We start from the raw sequence: 12,559 nt of genomic DNA on the forward strand, positions 1-12,559 counted from the left end.
CTTGTTCCTTACACAGGGAACAATGAGACGTTTTGCAAACAGATGACAGTGTTGTCAAAACGATGCAGAACATTGACCCAGATTAGCAAAAAATACAATAAATGGTGCATTTTTCATCCTTGGTCAGTAGTTGGCAATGTCAAAACACCACTGTCATGTAAATGAATGGCCAAAGTACATAAAAAGTCTTTAGCTGAAAACAGTGCTGCGTAAACTCCCCCTAAGGTCTTTGCAAATGTGTTGGCTATGTCTGTGTTCGTTATTTTGCATGTTGTCAATACATCTTCCACAGAGCAGTTAAGTGTGAAATATGACAGTTATTTTCATCAGATAAGACTCGTTAGCTCTAGCATTCTGCACATTTCATATCAAATACGGAGATGAAATAGTGCATTAAGATCATATTTATTTAAATGTATTATAGCATTTATTTTAATTAAGTATATATATATATAGAGAGAGAGAGAGAGAGAGACTTTACAACTCTTTATTTCAACATACTAAAACACTGAAGTATAATATGTTCTACCCATGCAGAAACACTATTACAACTTGCATATGCAGAAAAAAACATCAATGCCATATAAAAACACATATATAATAATAAGCAATAAAATATATGAATTACATACATTTAAAATTTTCCGACAAGTGTGGAAGATTTTTATTGGTGGGATTTTGCTCAATCAAGTATGATCAAGATGAATCTAGTCATATATATACATACGTGTTTTATTCCATTAGAATCATATAGCCTTTGTGTGAAAGGAATGTGCCTATGTCTGCAAAAAACATCCTGACCACCACTTTTCTTTACCATAGCAAGTCTCAGGAAACATCTGGAAAAACATGCAATGGGTCTCTTCTCTTTACCATAGCGTCTCCCTAGGGAGGGATCAAAATTGCAAGCCTAAGGAAAAGTTTGACTATTTGGAAACGCCCTGTAAAGGGTATATAATGAGATGCAACCTAGCATTTCGACAGAACTCCTTGCAACGAGCTCTCGACTTTGTTTTGCTTAAAATAAAGTCTTTTCTTCTAAGAGAAAAATCCCTGACTGAGTTTGATCCTTGGGAGAACCGGCAAAATACACCACAGATTTGGCACCCCAGATGGGACTGGAAAGGAGCAGAGTGGACGACTGCTTTAGAGCTGACTGATGAGCAACACACACACAGTGGTGGCCACCATAGAATAAGGTAAGCATTTTTTGCTTATATAATAAGTGTGTGTTGTTGACTGGTCAGTTCTGAGTGGTAAGGACACTTAAAATCTGCTCTTCCAAATTTAGAAAAAATAATATGATATCTAAATTGAAAAAGGGGTTTTACTCCAGAAGAAATAACTGCATGCACATATTTGGGTTATTAATAGGAAGGCCTTGAAAGGCAACCTCGATTTAAGACAAATATGGTGTAGGCAGAAAGACATGGCATGCTGTGTGTCTGTGTTTATCGGATAGCTGGGCCTAGGTAGGACAGTGATAAACGGATAAGCAGATTAAGGAATCGCGAGGAAAAGTCCCACGGATACCGCTTCGAGAATGTATAAGTGAAATTCTCGAAGGACTGAAATAGGTGGGCCCTTAAGGAGCTCTAGGTGAGCTGTGTTTTGTTGTGTGGATGTATTTGTGTCCGGACAAATGAATGTGTAAACAAATAAATTCTGTGTTGGGTGGGTAAAAGTTGCGCACCATTATTGGACTGTCACTTCAGGGTGGCTGGGTGGAGTTGGACGCAACTAGTATCCACTTGAGAGGGATGAATGTATGATGAGCCTTGATAATAAAAGGACAATTAATGACTGATTATCCCTTAGATAAAGGGAAAAAGTATGCAAGAATAAGCACTCTGGCTCAATAAAGAGTGCAGAAAGTGTGAATGAGGTTAGGAAATTAGCATCAATAAAGTTTGAACCAAGATCTATAATAGATTTTTGCATTTAGGATGTCTGGGTGAAATGGGAGAAAATTTTCTGAGCCCAGTGTAGTGGGAGTGAGAACAAAGGAGGACGTTTCCACAGTAAAGTTGTATTACATGGGGGGAGCAAGAGGTGCTCTCCCCTCCTGGACCATCACTTGGGAGTAGAGTTGTTCCGATTCCGATACTAGTATCGGAAATATCTCCGATACCACAACAAATTCTGGCATCGGCATCGGCGAGTACATGAACCCATATACCGATCCGATACCATTTTCTTAAAAAAGACCTAGTTATGACCGCAAGCTTTGCCTAACCGTTGCACGGTTCTTCTTCGCTGCTCAAAATGCATTGAAAACACAGGAAGTTGTGCTGTGTTGCCACAAGCAACCCCTGTTTAGAGCAGCGAAGAAGAAATGAAAACGCGTTAGCAGCCCTTATCTATATATGACTGGATCACTCATCACATTCTAAACTGCCAAAAGACAGTGAAGCCGCTACTATATTATAGATCAGTGGTTAGCAGTATGTCTCTGTAGTACCGGTAGTTACAGACTCTCGAGTATATTCAGTACCGGCAACTGCGTTCAGTCGCTTCCGTGTAAGTCAAAACGCAGGGCTCCAGACAGTAGCCGAATATATACTAGTGTCTGTGAATATTAAACTGCAAAATACTATTTAAATATTACTCCCGCAAAATCTACATCTCTGTGGGTGACTGGCACAGATGCGCGAGAGCTCGCTGTTTTGTAGTCTCTGCTGTGTGTCATGAGGACACGAACGCATAAACCGTCACTTCATGAGAATTTACCGTTTCATTTGAGAATACTGTCATATCATAAACACAGACACTCAAAGATCTTCATGGCAGCCCATTAAAATAAATGTTTGGTTTACATGAGTAAATTGACAATATATAAAGCTACTGTTGTAGCCTACAGTAATAATAATACATCTCTATAATAATAATAATTATGCCTAGATGGTTGCTTGTTTTTTACTTGTTTTTTACTTGTTAGAGATTATCTGATTAATAGATCTTTTTTTATATTCCTAGACTTATTTGTTGCAGTTTTTTTATACAGTTATATTGTAAAACTTAAATACCTTTTTTAGTTTGCGGTGTTAGATTTTTGGCTGCATTTGAAGTTCTTTTTTGCATAAGAAAATAAATAATACTGTCAAATTCATGTTAGATAATAAAAATACTGTAATAAATACAGTAGTTCACCATGTATTTGTTCATGTTTTATTGAGGGATCTGTCTGAAGCACACCATAAAAAAAATTCTAGCAATTTACACAGGGCTAGTAGTATATACAGCTGTATATACAGATATACACCCAGGTATCGGATCAGTACTCGGTATCGGCCGATACCCTGAGCCCAGGTATCGGAATCGGTATCGGGAAGAGAAAAAGGGTATCGGAACATCTCTACTTGGGAGTGATCAAGTTACAGAGACGGGGGTGGCTGGTGTTGAGAAAGGAATGCAGGAGCCCTAAAACAATAAAGTCAACTGTATGAAGGTTGTTTTAGAGAAAAATAAATACAAATGTTCCAAGAAATGGACTAATATAGAAATGGCAGATATGGTGGAATATAGAAATAATAATAAATTAATTAAAATAAGATATGCATTTATTATTTAATAACTTGTCTGAATAGATTAATTTAAAAGATGCACGTGCTTAAAACTTTTTTTAATACGTGAAAACATCTAGAATTTGTATCTTGTTATCCCTGGGACACAGTATGAAAGTTAATCCATTACAGAGTTTCAGAGATTGGGCTTGTGTAAATGTAAAAAATAAAAGAAATAACTTGTGCAATGTGGAATGAAAGCAAGATTGGGTGACCAAGTTAATAGACATTTTGATTCAAAAGCTATAGGCATTTTACAATAGGAAGGAAACTAGTTGCTTAAAGAATTAAATTTAATTATTTTATTTACAATAATAGGAATTATTTTATGTTGGTTAGGAAACATTAATTCACAAATACCAGATTATTCTGAATCCTGTATGCAAATATAGAAGAAAAATTATGATTGAAGTCTTTATTTTACCATATGCATGTCTGACTGTTATAAAAGGAAGGTTTATTTTGTTTTATTGCAGTATACTTAGATAATAAAGGTAGCTGATTTCTGCATTTTGCAAAGAAGAAAAAATGCTTGCCATTTTCCTGCAATGAAGAACTTGCTTTACTAACAAAGAATAAGAGAACTGCTGTTTTCAACCAGATGATTTTGTTTTTATTAAGGGACCACTGAAAGAAGAGGTTGAAAAGTGAAAATTAGAAAAAGAGCTGATTGCTCAGAAACAATTTGGTCAGAAGTTACATAGGTACATTTGATTAATGCAGTCTCTGAGTGTTAAACTTTCAGATGATTTCTGGAACAGTGCCTTGACAAAGGAAAGCAATGAACTGGAGTCTGTCGAGGAATGGCAAAGCAGCAAACACAGCTGCAGAGAGAAGAAGAGGGAGGGGCTGACGGATGTTCCCCTCCCCTCTTGAAAGAGAAGAACACACTTCAGCAAGGAGAAGACTGAATCAAAGCAGGAAAAGGTGAATCTTTCACTTGAGACTTTTCCTGAGGTTGAAAAGAACATTATGAAATGCAAAACTCTGGCAGAAAGCAACCAGAAGCCAGACTGAGAAGAAGCAGAAAAACAACGGAGACCGTACACCACAACATCAGGTCTTTGAGTGCCATCACAGACTGACAACCCAGTACAACAGCCCAGGCTGATGATGTCATCAGAAGGACTTCCATCCCTTCTGTGCACAGGTGCTGCATATACAATGAACACTATAGAGACTGCTTCAAATGTTAATTATTTAATTATTTTATTTACTATGTTTTAATCTTGATTATTCACTGGTCTCACAGCACTTCCTTAAATTCTGTGTTTTAACTAACTTTCTCAATCTGCTTTTCAATAGGTACCAGTCCAGCCTCATGTCTTAAAGAAAAAATAATTTTGACAGACAGAAGTGAGTACTTGACTCACCAATCAGATAAACATGGAGCTGGATTTGGCATAGTAAGACTGTTTCATTAAACAACTAGGGGGAAATGCACAACTAAATACTTGACATCAATGCTGAGCGCATTGGGAAAGAAGAGAATAAATAAATAAATAAAAAAGGGTATCTTGATGAACAATAGGAAAAATATATATGGTTGAGAAAATAGAAATATTGGTCACTCCATTTTGTTTTAAGGTAATTTTCTAAGGTAAAACTGAATAAAATAATAATGAATAAAAGATTATTCCAAAGATCCAAAATCATGAAATCACATATACTGTCATCACTGGGGATAACCAGATGGAAATGTTGATGGCCATGGATCCAAGATATGCAGAGATCTCCAATCCTCTTCTCAGAGTCGCTCATGAGCAATAACAAAAAAGTATTTGACTAAACTTTAAATTAGACAAACACATGACATTTGAGAAATGATAATTGGCTCTCTCAAATGCTCAATGCCTAGGCCTAATATTCTAAACAAATTCATCTAGGAGATTTTGGAAAAAGGAAGAAAAAAAAAAAAAAGGGGGAGTGAAAGTGTGTGAAAAAGTATGAATGATGGTGTTGTATGGCATGAAAGAGAGTGTCTGACGAGACACTGAGGCAATTCAATCAATTTGCCCAAACAGCTGTATACAAATATGAATGTGGGCCCACAGGGCAAATTTATGCCCAGACAAATAATGACCATGGATGAATTTGGTTAAGTTTCCTGGTCAGTACCTAGGTCCTTGTTGTGGCAGAAAGAAAAACAGTGCCACACATGCGCAGCGTATAACATGGGAAGGCAGAGCAAAGCACCCTTGCTCTGTCCACCCCACATCTAACTTTCTTTTCAGCATATCATGAGCTGATTGTGTCAAAAGGATGAAATATTGTCTTTCTGACTGTTAAAATAAATACAGTGGGTTGAGTGTTTTCCAGGTCAAAAGGCCTATGCTACTGAGCAACATAGGCCTAGATAAATTATCCAGTGATATAGTGGAACTCAGTTTACAAAATAAAAAGATAACTAAATAAGCAAATTGTTGAGAATAAAATTGAAAGGAATTAAAAAATAGTCAAAAAAATAAAAAATAAACTCAAAAAGGGGCCAAGACAGCCCTCAACCCACATTACATTTCCACAGGTCACACCAAGAAGGATGACTGGCAAGATGAACAAATTAGCATGCTTGATAACACTAACAAAAAATTCTTAAGTTTTCCATTTACAGGTGACAGCAGTTCCAGTAAGGCCAAGGAATGCTTCGCCCCATCAAAGAGAACCAGAGAGGGTGCAGTTATGATCTCAAGAGAGCTTTGCATGAATCAGAAAAACGGTTACAGAGTGACACCTGAGTTCACATCTCTAACCTAAAATACCCCAACCAAATTCAACAACTCCACACAGCATGAAGTGAGGGATGAAGGGCGTGCTAGTAACGACCCACCCTTGCCAACGAGGGAAAGACCATTGCAATGACTTGCAAAGAGTCTCCCTGGTGAAGATGGAATGAGAGAATGATGGGACTGCTACTGAGATCAAAATACTTGGGTGCAGATATGAGCCAACAAATAGAAAAGAAAAAGTGGAAAGAGAATTTTAGGTAATGGTAGATGAAGAATTTGAAGGTTATGAGAAGGGAAATATGGATGTAGGAAGATTTGAAGGGAAAATAGAGCAATTTGATGCAACAAATAGAATGAAAGGAGCAAAATAGAAAAGCTCAAGATTTGTGAATTGAAGAAGGAAAAGTATGTGTTATGTTTGGGAAAAATGCTGTATTTATAGAAGGGAGCATTTAATGAAGAACTGATCAAATTGAAAAGGCTAAGAATGATAGATAAAGAAAATGTTGGAAAAGATAATAAAATGTAAGACTGGTTTGATTTACAATTAGGAACATGTGGAGCATAGTTTACAACTAAATAGGGAAAGTTTTCAGGAATTGCATTAATGACAGGAGATTTACTATTTTACTGTATACTTCCTATATTGAGGTCACTAGTCAAAGCCACAGTTAAGCAAATTAAATTCAAAGATATCAAGATAATGGGAAATTGATACATAAGGTATCTAAGCTGAAGATCAACTATTATAATCTTGTGATATTCAATGTGTGATGTGATTTGTATTTGTATGTGTATGTATTTTTATGCCTTTTATACAAAACTGTGATAACCACAGGCAAATGCTGAACCATTTGCACATTCATGCTTTTAACAATGTCTACTATTAAAGAGGGGTTAGGGAGACTGGATCTTTTACTCACTCCTTGTCAAATTAGGAGAGAGATGTTTGGTCCAGTAATCCCTCAGAGTGGAATTTCATAATCTAGACACTGGTGAAAATACAATGTGACTTATTTAGTCACTAGGTAATGTAAATAATATGACTGGATTATGGAGTAGCACTCTGGATAAGAATAATCAAATGTGAGACTTATTAAGTCTCAAAGGGGAGAATATGTGGAAGATTTTTATTGGTGGGATTTTGCTCAATCAAGTATGATCAAGATGAATCTAGTCATATATATACATACGTGTTTTATTCCATTAGAATCATATAGCCTTTGTGTGAAAGGAATGTGCCTATGTCTGCAAAAAACATCCTGACCACCACTTTTCTTTACCATAGCAAGTCTCAGGAAACATCTGGAAAAACATGCAATGGGTCTCTTCTCTTTACCATAGCGTCTCCCTAGGGAGGGATCAAAATTGCAAGCCTAAGGAAAAGTTTGACTATTTGGAAACGCCCTGTAAAGGGTATATAATGAGATGCAACCTAGCATTTCGACAGAACTCCTTGCAACGAGCTCTCGACTTTGTTTTGCTTAAAATAAAGTCTTTTCTTCTGAGAGAAAAATCCCTGACTGAGTTTGATCCTTGGGAGAACCGGCAAAATACACCACACAAGCATCACAAGTTGAACACTATAGTCTCATCTTCACATATTGACAATAAAGCACCATTCACACACTATTTAAACTCAGATTTAAGTAAATTCTTTGTAATTTGATAAAATATATGTTCCACCCTGATCCTCAAGTCAATCAAAGTAGTAAAAATTGGTAGTACAATGATGTTTTTCCCCACAGCAACCATTCTACAGGTCGTACAAATGGCTAATTTAGCTTGTACAACTAAAAGAATTGCCAAAGTACACTGTTCTTTATGTGTTTTGAATACTTGCATCCATAAATAAATAAAAAATATCTTATTACACTGAACAAAATTATAAACTCACTATGGGATGGTTCGCTGAACAAAAACGAACCGTTCTGTTCTCCACATACGGTTCGGCACGTGCTAGGACCGCAGTTTAACTTAAACCTTATTAAGCATCTGTAATATGGTTTGGTATAAATAACACATAAAACAAACAGGGTTCAGCTAATATATGTTTCTGTTGATGGATGTGCATTCTGGTTTCCCGGAAATGACAACACCAGCGATGAAAAAAAACCTGGACAAGCATGCACTCAATATTCAATGCGAATGCCGTATGCTGGAATAGCAGTCATTTATTCCGTCATCACCTGGTTGCCGATAGCACGTGCACACAGGCTAGACCTGAACAGCACATGTTTATATCTGTGTTTAAACTAAATTCATTTAAGCTTTGCCAGTTTAAACATTTAAGTGCCAAAGGACACAAACTCGCACGCGCAGTGAGACGATTTGTGCGTGCGCTCATCCGAAACATGCAAACCCGTGCCTCAGAACATGCGCAAATAAGCTCTCTTTGAAGTATTGTGTTTAAGTAAACAAATTCACACAAAAAATTATGTCAAAATTCTCGTCTTGGTAAGTATCCTACAGCAGACATAGCCGCCTGAACGTAGGCCCACTGTATCAGTGTATTCTCTTAAAGTGACAGTCTTTATATTAATCGAACAGCAACAAAGAAATCACTCACTGCTCTTGATTAAAAAGCTTTTGTAACTTTAATAAAGAACCATCTTTAATTGATACAGTCTACTATACATTGCTGTTTTACATTTGATTACTTTATTCAATTCCTGTACCTAAAAGTAATGCTAGACGCCCCTAAAAAAAACTAAAAATCACTGTTTATTTGATTTGTATCTTTGCTCTGTTGTGTTTATTTGCGCTGTTGCTTGTAGTTAGATAGAATATTATATTTTTTTAAGTATAGTTTTTACATTAACAATACCGAACTATACCGAAACCGTGACTCTAAAACCGTAAAACAAACCAAACTGTGAAAAAGTTTAACCATTCCACCCCTAAACACAAAACTTTTGTTTTTGCCCCATTTTTCATGAGCTGAACTCAAAGATCTAAGACTTTTTATGTGTACACAAAAGGCCTATTTCTCTCAAATATTGTTCACAAATCTGTCTCAGTCTGTGTTAGTGAGCACTTCTCATTTGTCGAGATAATCCATCCACCTCACAGGTGTGGCATATCAAGATGCACTGCGTGAAATTATCGCACATGTGTGTCTTAGGCTGGCCACAATAAAAGGCCACTCTAAAATGTGGGATTTTTTTTATTTTGTGGGATTTGTACTTTATTCAAGTACAGTTTAAACTGACTACTTATACTTTTTCTTGATTACATTTCTGAAGAGGAAACAGAACTTTTAACTCCTTACAATATTATTTAATCTTGAAAAGTACATTACATTTTTTATTTTAACTTATGCACATTAAATATGTTAAACTGAAGCTGAAACATGCAGTTGACGTGAGAACCAATGATCGTTTTAATGCATGAAGCACACACATTTCTACTTCAGCTATGATTTCAGGACTTCCTGTGGCTCAGTGGTAGAGCATTGCATTAGCAGCGCAAAAGGTTGTGGGTTCATTTTTCAGGGAACACACATACTGCATAAAAAAAAATCAACAGGGTTTATATGAGTTACAGTCATATTCACTTTGTGTGGTTTTTGAAGTGTCATTTTTGGACGTCACGTACACTTGCATTATACGAAGAGAGATTTTTTTTTTTTCTAAAACTCTTTGTTTGTGGTCATCTGATGAAGAAACCCATAAATATATGGGTACTTTTCCTTTTTTAGTACTTGAGTACAATTTAAAGTTGTACTTTTTTACTTTTAGTCAAATATGTTTTAGGCCAGATACTTTTAATTAAATTGAGTATCTGCACTTACACTTGAGTATAATTTTTGAGTACTTTTTATAACTGTGCTCGTTGCCGAGGAATATAATGTAGCAATCTAGCATCTAGGCTATTTTATTAATAAAAGGTGCAGAAGAGTGTTGATAGCAAGTTTCTGTGTGTTGGCACCGCAGTCTTCGGTCTCTGACCTCTCTTTTTTCTGTCTTCTCTCTCTCTCTCTCTCTCTCTCTCTCTCTCTCTGTGTGTGTGTGTGTGTGTTTGTGTGCAAATGTGCGAGTCATACGGTTGAGGTCAAATGTTAACAACCCCCTTTCAGAATCAGAAAAATCTGCATATATGAATGCATAGACATTCTAACTGAATTTAGGACTGGTGGTGGTGTTAAAATGTTAATTATTTTACCAAAATAAGAGGAATGTTATTTTTTATTAAGTACTGACTTGAATAAGATATTTTACATAAAAGATGTTTACATATAGTCCACAGAAGAAATAGTTGAATTTATAAAAAATACCCTGTTTAAAAGTTTACATCATTCTTAATACTGTGTTGCTACCATAAACTGTGGTTGCTACCTTAATGATCCACAGCTGTGTTATTTTTTTTAGTGATAGTTGTTCATGAGTCCCTTGTCCTGAACAGTTAAACTGCCTGCTGCTCTTCAGAAAAATCTTTCAGGTCCCATGCACAAATTCTTTAATATTCCAGCATTTTTGTGTATTTGAACCCTTTCCAACAAATAATGTATGATTTTGAGTACCGTAATCTTTTCACACCGAGGACAACTGAGGGACTCATATGCAACTATTTCAGGAAACACTCACTGATTCTCCAGAAGGAAAAAAAATGCATTAAGAGCCAAGTGGTGAAGTACTGTATTCATATACATACTGTCAACTGTATATACATGAAAAACCAATCCAAACAGAAATGTTTCACTTGTTTTTACTGGGAAAACAAGACACAAATACTTACAATATATTAAAGAATATAATTATTCACACAGTAATCTGTGTATCTCACTGAAACCATTTGGTAGAGATAATGAAGGCCTAGTTTCAGGTTATTTAATGTGCAGATTCTTCCCAAGACTTGGGCATTTTAAATCACTTTCGCCATTGCTTGTTTGATTTAATGCATCTCTGCTTGAATGTGAGAGTGATCGGAAAAAGGACTTGCAACTTGCAAGCACATATGATCATTGACAGTGATAATAGTGGTTTGCAACTGATGCCAGTGTATTATATGATTTAATCTTAAATAGTTTCAAGTCAGATATACTGGAGTGAGGATTTCCATCTTTTTGCAGGCTGATCATTAAACACAAGCTTTAAAATATTTTTTTGATTTGTATAATGAAAAGGTCATCAATTAACCATATTGCCCCTGTGGAAAAGGTGTTCATGATTCAAGAAATAGACTGCACTCCATCAGCATTCAGTGTTTCTGTATCACGTTCATTGTGTTTTGTCTGAGCATTTTTCAAACAGTCAGTCATCGATACCTTAAAAGGGGCAAATATTTTTATATACCACTATATATAAAGTAAAATGTGACATTCAAAGTGATATTAAAAGCCTTGTTGTGGCATGTTCTTACCATTATCTCACCCCACTCTTTCCCAGACACTGAAAATGACTTAAACATCGATTCAAGGCCTTAAGTGATATGGATGTATCACTATTGCTCTAGTGCTTTTATAAACTGACATCATGTCACAAGATGGAGATCAGAACAGAAAACAGGATGTCCTAAACACGTTTTTGTTCAGGACACAGACTTTATATTGTAATAGATTTACACTACAGATGACCTCAAAGCAAACACACATGATGAAGACTTGGACCTCAGATACAAACGTGTGACGACAAAACTCAAAACATACTGTGTTCTCGCTGTTCTTATCAGATAGGTCCATGTTTCTTTTTATGCTATAACCACAGGTTCAATTCAAATCATCTTCCAATAAAGTCAACGAGAAGTGACATTAACAACATGGTTTGAATTTCAAACGTACGCCTGGTATTTGAATGAAGCGTTGTGTCGCTCGCTTGAAAGCTGAAGGCAAGATGAATGACTTTTACTGTTACTACTGCTGCCATCTAGTGGTCAGTTAAAGAAGTAAGTGGAGTAGGCTACTGTTGTTATTATTTATATTCCCATGAATTAATTATAATTTATTATTTATTAAAATGTTTTATACACAATCTATCCAATTACTTTGTCTAATTTTGGTCCGCTAATAAAAATATTTTCCAAACAATTTAGGACACAGACATATTCAAAACAATATAAATGTAATTTTTTACTAAAGTAATGTAGCCTACACAGTAACTGATTATGTAATCTAGATTACATAATCACACACACATACACATATACATGTATGTGTGTGTGTGTGTGTGTGTGTGTATATATATATATATATATATATATATATATATATATATATATATATATGCATAAACCAGCAAAGGACCGGCATAAACTAGCACATGACCAGCATAA

This window comes from Carassius auratus, chromosome 4, assembly GCF_003368295.1.
Source record: "Carassius auratus strain Wakin chromosome 4, ASM336829v1, whole genome shotgun sequence".
NCBI lineage: Eukaryota > Metazoa > Chordata > Actinopteri > Cypriniformes > Cyprinidae > Carassius > Carassius auratus.